We start from the raw sequence: 21,742 nt of genomic DNA, 5'->3' as shown, positions 1-21,742 counted from the left end.
GCATCCATCTTTTATTTTTTATTTTTTTGCAGGACCATTGTAACAATGCCTATTCTTGTCCGCAAAATGGACAAGAATGGGACATGTTCTATTTATTAAAAAAAAATTGTGGGACTACGGAACGGACATACGGATGCGGCGAGCACATGGTCTGCTGTCCGTTTTTTTTTTGTGAACCCATAAAACAATGAATGGGACTATGTGCGATCTGCAAAAAATGTGGATTGCATGCGGACCGAAAATACGGTAGTGTGAATGGTGCCTAATACTGTCATGGATGGCCATAGCAACCAATCAGAGGCCAGCTTTCATGAATTAAACTGCTCTGAAAAAAAGAAAGCTGAGCTCTGATTGGTTGCTGTGGGCAGTAAAGACAGGTTTACTCATACTTGCCAGTATTTCCAAGGTAGCTTGTAGGAGGATGACTAGTGTGGAGCCCGGCACTGAAAATCTTCTGGGCCTGGACACATCCTCTTTGTATGGAGCTGTTCCTTTGTAAATTAATCGGTTTCTGAATGGTCATGGTCGTCTACATTGGCTATAAATGATAGCCAATCATCATTAGTGGCTGCAATAAAATTGCCTGTTGTCCCCGACTCTGCTACCATAGAGATGTCATTGGTTACATACATTTACAATCTCTCTTGCTCCTGTGTTGTCGGTGAATCGGTCTTCACTGCAGTTTTTGCATTTTATTCATGCACCAGAAAAGGGTGTATAAATCAGAACATGGACTTTTAGAAACCATATTCTCCTTTTTCTAAAGAAAAAAAAAAGACAATACATTTTTATTTTATATGTCGTATCCCCTCCCCCAACCCTTTGTATTAAAGTTTGAATGACCTGACAGCGTGGCGGAGCTCCGGGCTGATGTTTTTCTCATATCCCGTTCTTTCTTCAGATGTGGAGATATTCTCTGGTTCCTTCATTTATGAGTGTGTAATAATAATGATGCTGCTGATAACGTTGCCCGGCTCTGTCATACAGCAAGTGGTGTGATCAAAACCACTGTTCGGGTGTACGGGGGCTTGGTATGGCGGGGTGCTGTTTCAGAAAGTCCCCCTTTTATGTTTTATTTAAAGGGGCACTTATGTAAAAAATAAATTTTTTATCACATATTGACAACCTGTATGTGGCTATTCTATGCTTTTTAAATGGGTGAATGTTATTTTTTTTATAACTTTTTTTATTTTATTTTTTTGTTATTTTTTTTGAAGTCACTCCATGTATTCTAGTTCCTGTCCAAAGTCTTTGACTTCTCTCTCTCTGGACTTTTAGCACAGCAGAGAGTCTCACTTAACACTCAGACCAGAGAGGAGTGGGTGGTGGCTTAATAACCTAATCACGTCACCCCTTTACTGTCCCAGTAGTGTTTCATTCTGTCGGTCATTCCAGCCCTCCACCTGCTATAATTACCTTTCCCTGTACAGCAGAGTCGTAAACTGAGATTACTCTGCTCTCCTACAGAAAGCTTTTATCTCTGTATGCTGACTGAAATCAGCTCTACATATGTTGCATGTAGATAAACATGTCAGTACATTGTGCTAGATCCTGGGAAATGTTAGTATAACATGTTAGAACGGCCGTTGAGTGGCCGTTCCGTGCATTGGGGACCTCAATTTGCGGTCCCCAATCCACGGGCAACATCCGTGCGGTGGCCGGAACGGATCGAGACCTATTCAACTTGAGTCAGTGATCCGTCCGCACCGTAAAAAATAGAACGTGTTCTATTTTTTTGCAGTGTGCGGAGGCACGGACAGAAACACAACGGAGGCAGCTCCGCATATATTAGTGTCCAAAACCACAAACATTAACAAGCCCAGACGTGCCAGTTTAAAAGACAAACCCACGGGGGTGATCCAAGGGGCAGACTCAAGGCGTGGTATGATAGTAAGTAATGGTCCTACCAGTATGTTATTTTACGCCTGTCCTGCCGGTATGTTATTTTACACCTGTCCTGTTATTTTACGCCTGTCCTGCCGGTATGTTATTTTACGCCTGTCCTGCCGGTATGTTATTTTACGCCTGTCCTGCCGGTATGTTATTTTACGCCTGTCCTGCCGGTATGTTATTTTACACAATGGCGCACCATGGGGCGTTATCTCAATAAAAATAAATGGTCTGCGGTGATGAGCTGCTCACCTTGGATCATTGTGCTAGGAGCGTAAGATTCTTGCAGACGCGTAAATAGTTTAAAGGGTTTTCTAAGACTTAAAGGGGTATTTCCATCACATACAATGGGGGCATATCGCTAACATATGCCCTCATTGTCTGATAGGTGCGGGTCCCACCTCTGGGACCCACACCTACAAGGAGAATGAAGCGGGTAGAGCTGTGGCTGGCTGGTTTCCCGGGGTCCGTCCACCACCAAGCGCTGCTCCCCGCTGCTCCAATACAAGTGAGTGGGAGCGCACCGCGCACGCGTGGCCCCTGCTCCCATTCATTTCTACGGCGCAGATGCCAGAGCTCGGCTATTTTCAGCGGTCCCATAGAAATGAATGGAGGGCGGCTGCGCATGCGCCCTCTGTTCATTTCCCCACTACATTCTCGTTAAGGGTGCGGGTCTCAGAGGTGTTCTCCCCCCCTCCTTTCTTTGTCTAGCTAACTGAGATGGCTGCCCGTGCTTAGTTTCATCTTTCAACTGCCTCCTGAGCTAGGGAGAGAGCTGCAGCAGAAAGGACACTCCCCTTGAGCTGTCAGATTGATATAAATCTAGCAGAGCAATGAATGGGGAGATCTCTGGATCCATGTGAGGTACAGGGCTGGTTCTAGCTTTGTTAGAAAGAGATTGTCATGTACTATATTTCTCAGGTTAGTCATGACATAACCCCTTTTAAGTGCATTTTACCTGCTTGCATAAAGCACCCATAGGGCATGGCCAAACTGGGCATAAATGCTGTGTATTTTATACAGAGGAATTCCATGCAGACCCGCCATGTGTGATATTCCCACACAGGGGTATTTCCCCACCGCAGCACTACATGGGGTTTTTGTGGCGGTGTATCTGGGTGCAGGAATCTGTGCCCGCACAGCAGCTGAATTTGCTGGACCCCATTGATAGTCAGCGCTGTGTTTTGACATTCCTGGTGGTTGTGCTGAGTCTTTTGAATTCCTGCTGTTATCTTCTTTCCTCACACGCCCTCTTTCATTCCTCGGGGAAGGAAAAACTGGTCATTTTAATTTCATCTCAGGAATGAAAATGACATCTGCTCTCTAGGTGCCTGCTTGGAACAAGACGTATGAAGCTTGGGTGCCCTGATGGTTGTTATAACTATCAACAGAACGGACAGAAAGGGTTAAATAAATGAGTTTACCCCCAGGGATCAACAACCTCCGGCACTCCAGCCAGCTGTTCGGAAACTACTACTACTCCTAGAATCTCCTTTCCCTTCTCTGGGAGTTACTAAAACAGCCGAGTAAGCATTCTGGGAGTTGTAGTTTCACAGCAGCTGGAGTGCTAAAGGTTGCTGATCCCTGTTTACCCTGTTATAGATGATCTCTTCATCATTTGACAGCAAGCAGATATTTTGAAAATCTGAGGTGCTGAAACACAAAGCTTAGTAGACTTATATGGTGAGGGTCTAACACCCGGCACCTCCACTCAGCTGTTTCGGGCAGAAAGCTCTATACACTCTGCACTTTGATTGACAGGGCTAGGCAGTGTAACGGTGAGGACATGGCAGTTGCAGAGAGAGCTGAGCCTTTAGGAGTAATGGCAACGCCCCCGTTGCTCCTAGAGGCTCATTTGCATATATCAAAGCTTCAATGGGATGATAGGTCGTACCCTATTTTACCTTATAAATGAACTAAGCCAATATTGAAATAAAACCAGGACACGAATACCTGATTGGAAATATTTACAAATAATTTTTATGGCCACGGCCTTTATTATTCAACCTGTGCAAATAACTTCATAACTCAAACCAAAACCTATTTATAATAACTCGAGATCAATAAACCATCAGAAAGCAACCAAGCTCAGGCATAAGCTCGAGCGCACTTAATCGTTTTATTGAAATATAACAAGCAATGATTGCTATGTTGCATACATTATACTGATACGCTACACACTCTGTCACATTATTACATATGGATCCATTGGTGAGTCGCATATTGATCTCTTCAGATTACAACTTCAAATCTCATTAATGTCCATTAACAATAAAGGAGGTACAACAGCAGAGTATTAGGCGTCGTCGCTTTGGGTTGTCTACAGGGTACATACGTTCAAAAATTGGACATTTTCTATGGGAGAACATCATTTTTTTTCCCAGGGTATTATTTGATTTACCAAGGCTTTCCATTGAGTGACCGTAGGCGGCCTATCTGCCATCCACCTGAGAGCAACTGCCTTCCTAGCCATGAAGAGAGTCTCCCTCAGAAAAATACAGTCTTAGGGTCCATTCACACGTTCGCAATTTCGTTCCGGATTTTGCTGCCCGGATCCGGAATTGCGTATCCACACTTCCGATCGCCAAAAAAATAAAACGTGTCCTATTCTTGTCCGCAATTGCGGACAAGAATAGGCATTTTCTATTAAGTGCCGGCTATGTGCGGTCCGCAAAATGCGGAACGCACATCGCTGATGTCCGTGTTTTGCGGATCCACGGATCCGTGGATCCGCAAAACACACACTGACGTGTGAATGGACCCATAGTGTGATAGCGCCTCATCATCAACTACTCCTAAAAGACACTTTTTAGGGCACAACTCTAGGGCACCTTGGATCATAGAGGATAGTTCTGAACATAGTTACATTCCCACATCAGGTGCCAAAAGCCCACATCTGTGGCACCCGCTATGCGTCAATCTGCCCATCCTATATAGTCTGACCGGAGTGAGGTAGCTCCTAAGTATCAATAACTGTATAAGTTTAGTGTTAAGGGAGGGTGATACCCCTGACGGGGCGTCTAATGCCTCATTCTATTCTTCTGTAGTGAGGTTTGGGATGCACTCCCTCCATCTAGTCTCCACCAGCAGAGAGTTTGAGCTCATTTTGATATTCGAGAGGTGTGTGTATATAAGGCCGATATCATGCCCCCGGCGGCCTTGGCTTTTAAGAATGCCGAGGAGTGGGTAGTTTGAAATGGATTTCTTCAGGGACCTCAGCTGTGCCTGAAGTGCATGGCGCAACTGTAAGTATCTAAAAAAAAAAAAATGAGGGCGCACCATTGCCACCTTCGTTTGAAGCTGAGTAAAGGAGAACAGGATCCCATTCTCGTATAGATCTTTCAGCGTAAGTACCCCATACCCTTGCCAAATACCCTTCCCCTCGCACTGCATCAGCATAGGTAGTGATGGATTATCCCATAGTGGCATCTCATCTGGGAGGTCAGCATATTGTTGAAGCTTTGCAGCCTTCCAGACCTGATGTGCCAGTTTATGGCTAGGCAGGGGATGCCCAGAGATTGCTGTTAAGTCTTCCAATACAGGCCACAGGCTAGAAAGCTGCAGATGATATTAGGGAGCTCTGCATGTGATACCCACGGTGCCAAGTACCTCAATTGCCCGGCTAGAAAGTACAGATGTAAATCTGGAAGGGCTGCCAGCTCCTCTGCAGGGTCCCCAGTGCCAGCTTCCTTCTTTCTTTCCCCCACACGAAGGAGGCCATTAAAGTGTGCAGTCGGGTAAAAAAGTTTTTGGGGACTGGGGTACACGCGTGTTCAAGTAGATACAAAGCTTTAGGCAGTAGTATCATTTTGATCAAGTTTAGTCTCCCCATGATAGATAAAGGTAGAGTCTTCCAGGACTTGAATTTATCTACAAAATGAGCCTCTAAGGGAATTATGTTTCGGTCAAGAGAAAGACATGGGTCCCTTGTGATGATAACTCCCAGGTATTTGAACTGATCAACTACCATAAGGTTATGGAATACAGAAGGCCATCCTGCAGACCACAAGGGCATAAGGGCCGACTTGGTCCAATACGCAGACCTGCGTAAAAACCAAAGTGCTCAATAATATCTATTACCCTTGGCAACGTTGACTCTTGATTCATCCATATATATAATTAGGTCATCTGCGTAGAGACCTATCCTCTCTTCCCTATTACCCAAGGAGACCCCCTTTATCAACGGGACCCGTCGGATTCTAAGAGCCAGATGTTCTATGGCTACCACAAATAATAGGGATGATAATGGACACCCCTGTCTAGTTCCTCTGTTCAATGGGAATGTCGGGGATAAGGACCCATTAACTAGAATGTTAGCAGTAGGTTTAGCATATATTATAGAAATCCACCGTATAAATACTGGGCCAAAGCTTTCTAAAGCTTGCAATAAATAAGGCCACTCAACCGAGTCAAATGCTTTGGCCATATCTAAAGCTGCTAGAGCCCATCTTTTATTACCTGCGTAGTCTATTTGCGCGACAACCTGCGCTCTCCGTATGTTGCTGGAAGTGGATCGGCCTGGGATGAATAACTTATGGAAGTTATTACCTTATTTAACCTGTTTGCCAAAATTTTTGTTAGTATTTTATAATCCAAATTTAATAAGGATATGGGGAGATACGACCCACACTCCAAGGGAGGTTTGTCCGGTTTTAACAGTATAACGATAGAGGCTTCCTATAATGAATCAGGGAGGAAGCCACTCTCCAGGGATTTAGAATACCCTCTAGGTAACTGAGGTCACAGTATGTCTATGTATTTAGAGTAGACCTCCAGTGGAATCCCGTCCGGGCCTGGGGATTTGCCTGAGGCTAGCCTTTTAACAGCCTCCTCGATCTCTTCAAGTGTAAATTCTTCATCTAAAAGCTCCCTATCTGGGACGGTCAATTGGGGATGCGTCACCTCCTGCATGTACTCCCTCAAGTCAGTGTCAGTATACCGAGCCACAGATCTATACAGATCCTGATAGATTTAACGAGTTCTATCTAAAATCCCTGCTGGTTCTTCTACCACATCACCTGTGTCGCTGTTATGGGGGGGGGGATCTGTGGATGACACTGTTATGGGGGAGGGGTCTGTGGATGACACGGTTATGGGGGGGGATCTGTGGATGGCACTGTTATGGGGGGGGATCTGTGGATGGCACTGTTATGAAGGATCTGTGGATGGCACTGTTATGAGGGATCTGTGGATGGCACTGTTATGAGGGATCTGTGGATGGCACTATTATGGGGGGATCTGTGGATGGCACTGTTATGGGGGATCTGTGGATGGCACTGTTATGGGGAGAGGATCTGTGGATGGCACTGTTATGGGGAGGGGGATCTGTGGATGACACTGTTATGGGGGGGGGGATCTGTGGATGACACTGTTATGAGGGATCTGTGGATGGCACAGTTATGAGGGATCTGTGGATGGCACAGTTATGAGGGATCTGTGGATGGCACCGTTATGAGGGATCTGTGGATGGCACCGTTATGAGGGATCTGTGGATGGCACCGTTATGAGGGATCTGTGGATGGCACCGTTATGAGGGATCTGTGGATGGCACCGTTATGAGGGATCTGTGGATGGCACCGTTATGAGGGATCTGTGGATGGCACCGTTATGAGGGATCTGTGGATGGCACCGTTATGAGGGATCTGTGGATGGCACCGTTATGAGGGATCTGTGGATGGCACCGTTATGAGGGATCTGTGGATGGCACCGTTATGAGGGATCTGTGGATGGCACTGTTATGAGGGATCTGTGGATGGCACTATTATGGGGGGATCTGTGGATGGCACTGTTATGGGGGAACTGTGGATCCCCCTCCCCATAACAGTGCCATCCACAGATCCCCCTCCCCATAACAGTGCCATCCACAGATCCCCCTCCCCATAACAGTGCCATACACAGATCCCTGGCCCCGCATCTTCTTCTTTTACCTTACAATGAAGCTCCAGTAACAGGCAGAGCGGGCGGCGGTGTAACGTCACTTACTCACGTGACCGCCTGCTCCACCTACTTTATGAATGAAGCAGGCGGAGCATGCGCGTCACGTGAGTAAGTGACGTTACGCCGCCGCCCGCTCTACCTGTTACTGGAGCTTCATTGTAAGGTAATAAAGATGCGGTGATCTAAAGTTCTTGATCCGGGATACGGTCATTTATACTCATTAACGACAACCAAAACGGGTGAATGCGTCTCTTGGTTGTACGCAGGCTCATGTCCCACGTAACGGACAGTGCTATAATAGGCGCATGATCAGAAGGGCCCTGCGCGCCATAATGTATGTCTTGCAAAGACATATGAGTATTCACTGTGCCAAACATGTAATCTATCCTCGAGAGAGCCCCCTTGGAGGGAGTAAAGCAGGAATATACCAATTGGGTTGTTTTTTCTCTCTCTCCACATATCTAGCCATCCTATCTCTGATTATAAATCTCGCCAAGATGGTACCGGACGATCTAACAGTAACGTTCTGGGATGGGTTACGAAATCTGTCCAAAGATTCGTCCAGCACCATGTTGAAATCACCCATACAGATAACCCTCGCTGCAGGAAACTGAGCTGCAAAACCCGCCGCTGCACGTAACAATGAAAGGTTAGCTGGTGGAGGATTATACAGGTTTAGCACAACATAGGGGATACCATTGGCGTGTGCATAGGTTAAAATATATCTCCCCTCCGGGTCACACACAACCTGGTGTAATTCCCATCTGACGATGGATTAACAGTGACACTCCCCTAGAATATGAAGTTCCATACGCATTTTCCACCAATTGCGCCCAGGGCTTATTAACTCTCCCTCCTGTGTCTTTTAAGTGTATTTCCTGCAATCCTAGAACGTGTGGAGCATACTTTCGTATATGCGCAAATACCGCCATACGTTTCCTAGGGCCACCTAGCCCCCTCATGTTCCAGGACATTACCTTAATAGCAGCCATTTGGCTCAATTGACTGTATGAAATAATATATCACCAATAAGTCGTGACCCACCATCCAAGTGATGTGAGATGTAAGCACCATGATAGTTGCATATTCATACCAATCCTCAACAATAGAACATAACTGATAGCAGTACAAAGGTACCCAGATTCTTAAACATAGAACTATGAGTAAGTAGTTAACTATGGTGACCATATGCTCGGGGGACCTGTCCAGTGTAGATAGGTGGTAAACTGAGACAGGTATTGAAACATACTCCCCCACCAATAGTATATTGACTAGTGACCAAATTTAAAGTTAGATCCCATAAAACAGTGCCTGCATATCCCTTCCGAACTACGATGCTGCTCATCTGGGAGGTGGTCTTCTTGGCCTCATAGAGAGCCAGTCTTCAGCTTTCCTGGGACTGGAGAAGAAAAGCGATTTCCCGCCATCAACGACTCTCAGGCGAGCCGGATAGGCCATGGAGTACTGGATGTTACAGTCACATAGACGTTTCTTAATGCTGACAAAGGTCGCTCTTTTCTTCTGTAGATCTGCCGAAAAATCAGGATATAGGGATATATTTGCCGATTCCATGGTTATGGTTTGCTTTATCCTGGCTTGTACAAGTATGAGATCTCTATCTCTCCAATTGAGCAGGCGAGCCAGCAAGGGCCTAGGAGGCCCACCCGGAGGTGGTGCCCTAATCGGCACCCTGTGCGCTCTTTCCACTGCGTATGCCTTCGAGAAGGATGCCTCAGGGAAAATAGATTTAAACCAACCCTCCAGGAAGGCTGCTGGATCGGAGCCCTCCGATCTTTCCGGCATCCCTAGGATTCTCACATTATTGCACCGTGCACGATTCTCCAAATCATCACATTTTTGGTTCAAGGAGTCCACATCACGTTCCACATCTGTAATCCTGTCAGGCAGTAGTCTTGTATTATCCTCCAACTCAGAGACCCTCTCCTTAGTAAGTCGGGCACGCTCTCTTAGCTGTTGCACATCGTGGCGCAGAAGCCCCAAATCAACCCTCACCTCCTCTATCTTGCCAGTAAGGGATGATTGGCAGCCTGTAATCGCCGCCATCAGCCGCTCATGTGATGATTGCAGGGTGACTTCTGGCACCTCTTCAGTCTGCTGCACCGTCTGCCCTCTGGTCTGTGTTGCACGTGCAGGAGAGGAAGGAGCGGCGCCATGTTGAGCCTCCTGCCTGGCGTATTTTTTAAGGCGTTCCGCCGCAGCTTGGGCTTTACTGGGGCTCATGGTTCGGTTCTGTTGCCACCGGGGACTCCAAGGCACTGTTCGGGAGTAAAGTTGTAGTAGCTAGGATGGCTCAGGATGATCAACGGGAGTCTGAGCAGTGCTCAGACACGTCCGGCCATGTCGGCAGTTGGCCACGCCCCCTCACTTAAATGTTTAAATAAATCCATACACCCCAGGTTGACAAGACCGTAACCAATGACAAATAAGAAAGAGAAAATTTGGCAAGCGGGAGAGGCCGACGATCTTCAGCTTCATCTGATGAGGTACTCTAAAACCACACATATTTATCCCCCTAGCCAGCCGTTGACCACCAATGAAAACCTTGTATCCTGGGAGACCAAATTCTACTCATGGCCTAAACTCGTTGGGCCTCCCAACCCACCAATAAAATACACGTTGGCATGCTAGGGCAAATTTGCCCAAGCAGTCGCAACTAGGGTTGTTGCGGGTATCGAAATTTCGATACCCAATCGATACTTTTGTCCCGGTATCGATACGATACCGGGATTTCCATTTTTTCGACACTGGGCTGCGCTGCCACGCAGTCTAGTATCACAGAGCATGAGCACGCTGCTGTCGGCATGTTCCCTCAGAAGCACAGGGGAGAAGGAAGCTGTCTCTCCCTCCCCCTGTGCCACTGCCACCAATGAGGAGAGAGGGGCGGGCGTACTGCGCCACCAATGATAGGACTTTTCCTTGGTCCAGACTTTAAGTAGCAGGCTACATAGAGCGGCGCCCAGAGATGTCCCTGCACTTACTATTATTCCTGGGCGCCGCTCTGTTCGCCCGCTGTGCCCCATTACTGTCTCCTGCTCCATATGCTAATTACTATCGGAGCAATCGGGAGGAGACATCAGCTTCTCTAGCGCTACATCCAGGGAGAAGGACGCCCACTAGAGAAGCTGATGTTTCCTCCCCATTGCTCTGATAGTAATTAGCATACGGAGCAGGAGACAGTAATGGGGCACAGCGGACGAACAGAGTGGCGCCCAGGAATAATAGTAAGTGCAGGGACATCTCTGGGCGCCGCTCTGTGTAGCCTTCTACTTAAAGTCTGGACCCATATAAGGTCGTCTTTAGCACATAATACAGGAGGCAGGTGCCGGCACCCTGCCTCTGACAGGGCGCTGCGATCAGCGGCAGTTAACCCCTCAGGTGCGGCACCTGAGGGGTTAACTGCCGCTGATCTGCTGCCAGTACTCGCCTCCTGTATTAAGGGTTAATTATCATTGGTGGCACAGTGCGCCCGCCCCTCTCAACCCCCCAGTATTAAAATCATTGGTGGCAGTGGCCACAGGGTCCCCTTCCCTCCTGTTCATTGGTGGCGGTGGCCACAGGGTCCCCTCCCCTCCTCTTCATTGGTGGCAGTGGCAGCTTCTGATCGGAGCCCCAGCAGTGTGATCCTGGGGCTCCGATCAGTTACCATGGCAACCAGGACACTACTGAAGCCCTGGCTGTCACGGTAAGCTCCCTGCTGTTTGCACAGGGCAGCAGGAAGAGTGTAAAGTCCTATTCACCCTCATAGAGATCTATTAGGGTGAATAGGACAAGGGATTAGAAGGTACCAGGTTCTGGCCCCTAAGGGGGGAAATAGTTATTGAATATAAAGTTAAAAAAAACACCAAGATATTAAGTATAAATCACCCCCTCTCCCAATTTCACATATAAAACATATAAACAATAAATAAATAAACATATCGCCACTTCAGAAAAGTCCAAACTATTAAAATATAAAAAAAAAATCTATGCGGTGAACGCCGGAACAGAAAAAGATAAAAAATGCGCTATTCACCATTTTTTTTTATGTGGAATGCGCGTGGCTTTTTTTGGTTTATTGTTTTCGCATGGTATCGAGTATCGCAATACTTTTTTATGGTATCGAAATCGAATAAAAATTTTGGTATCGCAACACCAATTAGAATCTTGTTGCCATCTAGGGCAATCTGCCCAGTGATGACAACCTCAGAATTTTGGCGGGAAAATTCCCCCCAAAATACCATTAAAGGATTTAACATAGGCATGACCATAATCCCATGGGGATCCCTCCATAATGTCCGGGATCCTACCATTCTCTCAGCAATGCAGGCACATGTGAACATGGGACCAACACAGATACCTTCAGCTGCCAAGTGCACATGTAACAACAATTTCATAGGTACAAATCTGCTGACAGCAAAATGGCTGACAGCAAAATGTCCTAGAATGTGAACAGGACAGGAGTGGTTGCTTGCACTTGCAGACATATCTCAGGGGGGAGTTGGCAGAGCCTCACTACACACTCTGGCACTTGCTTATACTACACATTGGTGAGCGTTCCTGTCAGGCTGCTCAGCCATGATAGCATATCCTAGGCAGCATCATATCATTATCATCTATTGTGGAGCAGTGTAGTGAGGTCTCACCCCCCCCCCCCCTCAGGCTACCCTGCAAGTGAAGGCAACTATTCCCGCTCACCTTGTAGGACAGGACATTTTAAATCTTTCCTAGAGAACCCCTTCAAAGCTGCCAAATATTAATGGGATATACTGAGAATGAATGAAGACAGCATGCAGGTAAAGATTTAAGAGGCCACAGCCCTAGCATGAGCCCTATTGCTCCTTTAAACATCGGTGGGGGGTACCAACAATTGGACTTCCCACAATCTGATATTGATGACCTATTCTAAGCTTGGGCCTTCAGTATTGTAAAGCCAGAATACCCCTTTAAAGAGGTTAATGGACCTTTTTACAATAACGAGTCATATGGCTAATAGAAAGAATTAGCTCAGATAAATTTGGAACCATTGATTTGCTGCGTTAGTCACATTGGTTGGTGGAGCCAATCACTGGCCTCTGCAGTCTTCCCACTGAGGCCAGGGATTGATTGCAGTGGTCACGTGTCGACATGACTTCAGTCCTGCAGCATATTAAAAGAAAAAAATAAATCACCAGCAGGGAGCACTGGATCAGTGCTGGTAGAATAGCAAGGGATCAAAGGCTGCGGCATCGCGGCGATCTGGGCTTTACGCATTACATGGACTTACGCTGTGCAGCAGTCCATTCAATTGAATGAGGTTGCACCATGACTTAGTCAGGGACAAGATCGCCATATGCCCCCCCCCCCCCCCATTAGGTATGCACTGCTTCTTTCATTTATCCAATTTGCCCCCATTGCCTCATGTTTTCTTAATCCCAGAAAACCCCTTTAAACAGTCTTGTTGGTCTATGAACCTTCTCTCCGTTTGCTCGTGAACATGTAGTCAGGATCTTCCTTACCAAGTGTCTTAAGATGTTTGGATTGGGTTCACTAGAATCAGATCTCTTTCCTTCATGACATGCTTCGTTGGGCACTTTCAGTATTTGCTCTTCATTGTGACAACTCCTTTGCTGTAAGCACTGCTTATATGGCCTACAGTAAAGATGTCAACCTGGGAGATCCCTTTACAGGGTGATACTTGAGAAGCAGTTTATTGTGGTGACCTTTTTGGAGGAGAGTGGCTTACATAAAAGGCCAAGACCAGACCCCAAATATGACTTCAGTGGGAAGTTGGAGCATCCCTGGAATGACGGGTGAGATAGACTAAGATATTGGGTGACTCCCAATAAAAAAGGGACTTTTGGTAGCTCTTCACATAGATGTCTACATGTAGCTTGATGGGGGGTTACCATTATTTAACTTTAGGATCTGCTGTAACATTATGATCGGTGGGTGTCAGCCTCTAAGACCCCAGGCAGTCTGGAGAACGAAAGGAGAGGGGACCATTTCTAAGCACAGTGGGGTCTTTGTCCAGCTAGGGTGGCTATACACAAAAAAGGATCTGGCAAAAATATTCGCTTTGCCTGATCCTTCTCTCCCTGACCTCATCTGTCAGAGGAGAGTCAGGAGCTCCCCCATATACATCAGTTTGTTGAGGGAACCTGCCGCTCTTGGAGGATTCGTCCAACAATACACTAATGTGCACGGGGGCCTTAAGACTTATATTCTTTATCTCTTCTTTTTGTTGTATAGTTATTTTTATTCTTGCCTTTATAGAAATTGGCTAATGGCTATCCATGTAGGTACTTAGTGGTAAGCTTGTGCATCTTTAAAGAAGCCCGTCTGAACAAGAAGATCTACAGTAAAACATGGCAGATGGCAGAAAACAAAACGAGTCTCCGGTGAGACAGGAGATGCATTTCAAACCAACATCAGACTTCTAGTCCTAGATGGGGACCTGAGGAGGCAGAAATAAATAGCCAACAGCTCTGAAGAATTCCCAGTAAAAGAGGACTTCCCACCAGCATGAGTAATGGTATTTTACTGTATATCATAAGGGTATGCCATAATCTACTGCACTGATGTTTGGAAGTGCTGGACATCACAGGCCACGACCACGGGTCAGTGTGTCCCTATTGGCACGTGTATCTATCTCACTACAACTCCCATCTGACAGCCGGACAGTCGCAGGTTGCCGGCCAGGATATTCTTTATAGTGTCATTCTATGGTGAGGTGAGGGGTAGAAATTTCAAGAAAATGTGAGGCTTCACAGTTCTTAGGAATTCCTGGCGTTTTCAAGTGTTTCACGGTCTCAGAGACTTGTTCTTACCGGCTCTTCATCTTCCTTGAGCCTTGTTTCCGTCCTTGTAACAGGCAGGTTTGTGAAGTTCAAAAGGTAAACATTTTTTTTTTTTTTTGTTTGGTGTATATAATAATTTCACATATTTGAAGCTGTTGCTTTCTGACATGTTGTACTTTGGAAAACCTGAACAGAATTTTTTTTAAAAGGAACTTCCAGTCTGGCTCTGGTCCATATTCTTGTCCATAGGGGTGTTCTTATTATAGTTATTATGGCCTTTAACAGACATGCTTGTGTAGTTGCTTACCTCATGTACATCTTCTCAATGCTTCAACCACCCCCCCCCCCCCCACCCCAATTTGGACTCTCCTGACCCGTTTTTACCATGTTAGGCCACTTTCACACTAGCGTTTTTACTGGATCCGGCAGGGTTCAGCAAAAACGGTTCCGTTACTGATAATACAACCGTCTGCATCCGTTATGAATGGATCCAGTTGTATTATCTTTAACATATTTTTAACATTTCCAAGACTGAGCCGTCATTAACTCCATTGAAAGTCAATGGGGGACAGATCCATTTTCTATTGTGGCAGAGAAAACTGATCCATCCCCATTGACTTGCATTGGGGTTCATGCCGGCTCCGTCTTGCTCTGCATGCCAGGACGGAAAGCAAACTACAACATGTTGCGGTTTGCTCTCTGGTATGGGAACGCAACTAAACTGAACGGGATGCATTTTGGAGCACTCTGTTCTGTTCAGTTCAGTTTTTTTCCCCATTGACAATAAACGGGGACAAAACTGAAGCAGTTTTTTCCGGTATTGAGCCCCTATGACAGATCTCAATACCGGAAAACTAAAACGCTAGTGTGAAAGTAGCCTAAGAAGATCCCTCTTTCTTGTTTCCATCCTGTATGTAGCACTTCCGGTTTCTGTATCCAACCAAACCCATGATGCACTTCTCCCTTCTCTGCCACACCTCCAGCACCGCCCCTAACAGCCAGCTAGTTTATAGCTCCTCCCACCCAGCTAGTTACATAGACACTCCCCTGTCACTGCCCCGCCCATGGACATAACATCACAGAAAATAAGAAAGGGCTGCATGGACATGGTCATGTCGAGGATCTGAAAGTTGAAAACAGAATCCTCTTATCTCCCCCAACATCTGCCATTGGGGATGGTCAGGAGGCCCCATACACATTAGATGGTTGGCTGAAATAGGCAGGCTCGGCAGATATGGTCCATGTATATGTCAAAACACAGGAGATGGCTAATCACCAAACAGACATTTGGGTGCAGCTATCTTCAGTGACCATAAACATACTTATTTGAGAAGCTTGAGCTGGCCTTATACATCAGATTAATGTCATCCAAGCCCCCTGACCAGATATCATGGGAGATGAGGATTGGCAATTGGATTTCAACATGTCTGATCCTCCACCTCAATTTTGGTCATTGTCCGTTGTAATCCTGTGCCAGGCTGAGCGGCAGTGATTGTGATTATCCTATCTATCTATCTATCTATCTATCTATCTATCTATCTATCTATCTATCTATCTATCTATCTATCTATCTATCTATCTATCTATCTATCTTCTTGAATGTATGAGTATATAAATCAGAGCAGAGCTCAGCTTCTAAAGTTCACTTCCAGATTTAACTAATTTACAGATTTTCTTCAAAGTCACAGTAGAAGAGTAAAATTAAATTGGTCCATAAAAAAAAAGCCAAATTACAGGAAGAGGCAGACAGCGGGAGCAGTTTTAACTTTACTAGTAGCAGCCGTCCCGTGCCTGGCACTGATTTTAGGAGACCTGTCTGCAACGTGGTTAGGCTGGAGCCAGACATCTCTCCACCGTCGGCCCCAGCTGACCTCCAGCCGTCAGTGCTCTGCGGAAGCCTGCATCCTGGATGCCCTCGGTCAGAGGACCTTTGGTGACCCTACATTAGGATATTTGGAAATAGTAATAGGACATGTTTTCTTATATTATGGTATATACTGTATACATTTTACTCACAAACTGGGGTTTTCCAACAGTAAAGCATTGATTACGGTAATACATCATTTCTATGTCAGTCCTGGATATTCTATGAGATCCTATGTCCTCAGAATACAGACTGCCATAATCTGGGACTGTGCTTTGCTGACAGATTGAGCATATATATACGGTGGATTATATAAAGAGAGGATTAGGGTTTATGAAGTGTCCTAAAATCCTAACATATTCGTAATATACACTCAGTGGTGCACCACCATTGAGGCACGTTGAGGCGATTGCCTCAGGCAAATCTGTATAATACTATAATGGGATCCCTGTGCTTTCCGGCATATATGGTGGCTATTGGCCAGACAAAAAAATGCTGCGTGTAGTATTTTTTGTCCAGCAGAAAGCCGGCATATACTTCGGATACAGTGAACAGTTCAGAGTGCCGGAGTTCACCACACAGATCCTTCTCTTTCCTGACATCATCTCTCGGGGGGGATTTGAGAACTCCCCATACACATGCTGAACCCCAGCTAATGGTGGAAACTATAGGCAGCCAGAAAAGTATCACTGCCATGTTCAGGAGTAGAAAACAATGGTGTATTTTTTTAATTTTTTTTATTCTTTGGGTCAGCACCACTTGCATGTCAGTGAATTTTGGACGTGTCCTCCGCAGACTACGTGTATCCATCCACTTTAATGTGTGTATCAGTGGTTTCCCATGGACTTTGGATCCGTGGTGACACCAAGGAAGCATGACCTATTTTTGTCTGTGATTACAGATCCCTCACGCACATTATAATATATAGGTCTATTAAAAACCATGGACAAAACATGGATGCCACCCATGTTTGGTATGTGGTTTTCATGAATCATAGCTAGGAGATGCTCTGGAAATTAATTTTCAGCCCAGCCGTGTCCGTGGAATATGGATGACACACAGAGGGCAAAAAACTGACACACGGACCAGACACTGATTTTTCATGCAGGAACCACTGACCATGTTGTCACGGATGTCATCACAGACACGGACGTGTGAATAAGGCCTTATCTTTGGTTTGTGTCTGGTTTTGCAGCTCATATCCACTGAAGTGAATGGGCTAAGATTGCAATTAGGGATCGACCGATTATCGGTTTTACTGATATTATCAGCCGATATTTAGGATTTTCACAGTTATCGGTATCCGCATCTATTTTGGTGATATGCCCTGCTGTCAGTGCGATCCGTGTTCCCTCAGCAGCACAGGGGAGAAGGAAGCGGTGTCTCCCTCCCCCCCTGTGACGCTGCTGCCGCTGCCACCAATGAAAGGAGAGAGGAGAAGAGGAGGGAAGGGGCTGTGGCCACTGCGCCACCAATGATGTTAACTCCCTCACTCATTCAAATTCAACAGGAGGCGGGTGCTGGCTGCAGAATCATATAGCCGCACTTGAGCTCTATGACAGGTAGCTGCCATCCGTGGCAGTTAACCCCTGCCGCACCTGAGGGGTTAACTGCCGTGGATCGCAGCTACCGCTCATAGAGGTCGGGTGCGGCTATATGATTCTGCAGCCAGCTCCCGCCTCCTGTATATGAGTTTATGGGAGAGTTATTTTCATTGGTGGCGCCCCCCCCCAACCCCAGTATTAAAAACATTGGTGGTTTAGTGTGCCCCCCCCCCCACACCCAAGCCCCCCAGTATTAATCATTGGTGGTAGTGGCAGTTCCAATCGGCGCCCCAGCAGTGTAATCGCGGGGCTCCGATAGGTTACCATGGCAGCCAGGACACTACTGAAGCCCTGGCTGCCATAGTCAGCTCCCTGCTGCTGTGTGTACTATGCACAGGGCAGCAGGGAGAGTGTGAAGTCCTATTCACCCTAATAGAGCTCTATCAGGGTTAATAGGACAAGGGTTCTAGCCCCTAAGGGGGCTAAAAGTTAGTAAAAAAAAAAAACACAAACACCAAAATATTAAAGGGAGTCTGTCACCACATTTGAGCCTATTAGACAGATCCAATAGCGTTAATAGTGCCACCCAGAAGTTTAAAACGGTACCTTTGTTGCATATACCGGAGTCTTGTTTGAGCCAAAAATGAACTTTGTAGGTTCTGTAAATGCGCCGTCTCAAGTGCCCAGGGCGGCGTCTCAATCTTCCGAGCCCAAGACCGGACCTCCCCAACGGCTCATAACCCCGCCCTCCTTGTGCCTCTGCCCGCCCGTTTACACTCCTCCTCTCTCCTTTTCCACTGCGCCGCAGGAGAGAGGAGGAGCGTAAACGGGCGGGCAGAGGCACAAGGAGGGCGGGGTTATGAGCCGTTGGGGAGGTCCGGTCTTGGGCTCGGAAGATTGAGACGCCGCCCTGGGCACTTGAGACGGCGCATTTACAGAACCTACAAAGTTCATTTTTGGCTCAAACAAGACTCCGGTATATGCAACAAAGGTACCGTTTTAAACTTCTGGGTGGCACTATTAACGCTATTGGATCTGTCTAATAGGCTCAAATGTGGTGACAGACTCCCTTTAAGTATAAATGAAAAAGAAAGATTTACAAAAAAAAGCTACACATTAACAATAAACATGTTCATTTTCAGCAGATTTGTGTAGGATTTTTTATTTTTTTTTAAATGAAAATGCACAGAATATCGGTATAAATTATCGGCTAAGTTCACAGATTATCGGTATCTGCTCTAAAAAATCTATATCGGTCGATCCCTAATTGCAATAGCAGACACAATGCAGAGAAACAAGGGCCTCCATTTCTGGAAAAAGTGCCCCCTTTTTGTTCAAAATTTTGAGAACCGAGTTATCTCTATGACGGTGTGGAGTATTTGGTGCACAGTATCAGAAAAAAGCTCCAAACTACACTGCTCAAAAAAATAAAGGGAACACTTAAACAACACAATGTAACTCCAAGTCAATCACACTTCTGTGAAATCAAACTGTCCACTTAGGAAGCAACACTGAGTGACAATCAATTTCACATGCTGTTGTGCAAATGGAATAGACAACAGGTGGAAATTATAGGCAATTAGCAAGACACCCCCAATAAAGGAGTGGTTCTGCAGGTGGTGACCACAGACCACTTCTCAGTTCCTATGCTTCCTGGCTGATGTTTTGGTCACTTTTGAATGCTGGCGTTGCTTTCACTCTAGTGGTAGCATGAGACGGAGTCTACAACCCACACAAGTGGCTCAGGTAGTGCAGCTTATCCAGGATGGCACATCAATCCGAGCTGTGGCAAGAAGGTTTGCTGTGTCTGTCAGCGTAGTGTCCAGAGCATGGAGGCGCTACCAGGAGACAGGCCAGTACATTAGGAGACGTGGAGGAGGCATAGGAGGGCAACAACCCAGCAGCAGGACCGCTACCTCCGCCTTTGTGCAAGGAGGAACAGGAGGAGCACTGCCAGAGCCCTGCAAAATGACCTCCAGCAGGCCACAAATGTGCATGTGTCTGCTCAAGCGGTCAGAAACAGACTCCATGAGGGTGATATGAGGGCCCGACATCCACAGGTGGGGGTTGTGCTTACAGCCCAACACCGTGCAGGACGTTTGGCATTTGCCAGAGAACACCAAGATTGGCAAATTCGCCACTGGCGCCCTGTGCTCTTCACAGATGAAAGCAGGTTCACACTGAGCACATGTGACAGACGTGACCGAGTCTGGAGACGCCGTGGAGAACGTTCTGCTGCCTGCAACATTCTCCCGCATGACCGGTTTGCTATTGGGTCAGTAATGGTGTGGGGTGGCATTTCTTTGGAGGGCCGCACAGCCCTCCATGTGCTCGCCAGAGGTAGCCTGACTGCCATTAGGTACCGAGATGAGATCCTCAGACCCCTTGTAAGACCATATGCTGGTGCGGTTGGCCCTGGGTTCCTCCTAATGCAAGACAATGCTAGACCTCATGTGGCTGGAGTGTGTCAGCAGTTCCTGCAAGACGAAGGCATTGATGCTATGGACTGGCCCGCCCGTTCCCCAGACCTGAATCCAATTGAGCACATCTGGGACATCATGTCTCGCTCTATCCACCAACGTCACGTTGCACCACAGACTGTCCAGGAGTTGGCAGATGCTTTAGTCCAGGTCTGAGAGGAGATCCCTCAGGAGACCGTCCGCCACCTCATCAGGAGCATGCACAGGCGTTGTAGGGAGGTCATACAGGCACATGGAGGCCACACACACTACTGAGCCTCATTTTGACTTGTTTTAAGGACATTACATCAAAGTTGGATCAGCCTGTAGTGTGTTTTTCCACTTTTAATTTTGAGTGTGACTCCAAATCCAGACCTCCATGGGTTAAAAAATTTGATTTCCATTTTTTTATTTTTGTGTGATTTTTGTTGTCAGCACATTTAACTATGTAAAGAACAAAGTATTTCAGAAGAATATTTAATGAATTCAGATCTAGGATGTGTTATTCTTGTGTTCCCTTTATTTTTTTGAGCAGTGTAAATTAAAGAGGTTTTCCGGGATTTACATTGAAAGGAATTCCGGAAAGCGGAGTGCAGCACTCCTCTATCCCCGGAACTTCCATAGAAATGAATAGAGCGGCCATGCACATGCCCAAGCGGCTGCTCCATTAATTTATGGGGGGACTCCACTTGGTATCGGGGCCCGTTTTCGTGATCAGTGGGGGTCCCATTGGTAGGACCCCACCGATCTAATAGCTATCCCCTATCCTGTGGGATAACATTATATTACTGGAAAATACCCCTTGAAAGCCCCAAAATCAGTGTTTAAGTAAGCATACCGCCATGTAGGGTAGGTGCCTTGAAACATAACCATACATTTCTTGTGAAAGTCCAGTCCTCTAATCCTGAGAAATAGCTTTTTATGCAAACCAGGTTTTCAGTGCACCATGGGTGGGGTTTGCTAGATTCAGTGCACCTGTCTTCACCCTGCATCATTGCACTTGGTTCTGAAATCTTCCCCAAATGAGGGGAAAGGTAGTGGGCTGTGTTATGGAGGAGCAGTGATACATCAAACCAAACAGGTTCACCCATGGTGCATTAAAAACCTTATTTGCGTAAAAAAAAAAAAAAGAAGCATTTCTCATGATTAGAGGACCAGACTTTCAAAAGAAAAGTATGGCCGTGTTTCGGTGCACTTACCCTACATGGCGGTATGCTTTGAAACTAACTTTTTTGTTGATGGACTCCCTTTAATTTAGTCATTTGTTTCCAG

The 21,742-nt window shown here is 46.4% G+C and overlaps 1 protein-coding gene across 4 annotated transcripts in view; it reads left to right on the top strand.

Moving 5' to 3' along the window:
- The window catches only part of ASAP2 (ArfGAP with SH3 domain, ankyrin repeat and PH domain 2), a 196,656-nt gene that overhangs the window by 37,111 nt on the left and 137,803 nt on the right, over window positions 1–21,742 (top strand). The window lies entirely within an intron of this gene.

Source organism: Bufo bufo, chromosome 4 (assembly GCF_905171765.1).
Source record: "Bufo bufo chromosome 4, aBufBuf1.1, whole genome shotgun sequence".
NCBI lineage: Eukaryota > Metazoa > Chordata > Amphibia > Anura > Bufonidae > Bufo > Bufo bufo.
The sequence above is the reverse complement of the archived record's forward strand: the minus strand, read 5'-3'. Positions and strand labels throughout refer to the sequence as shown.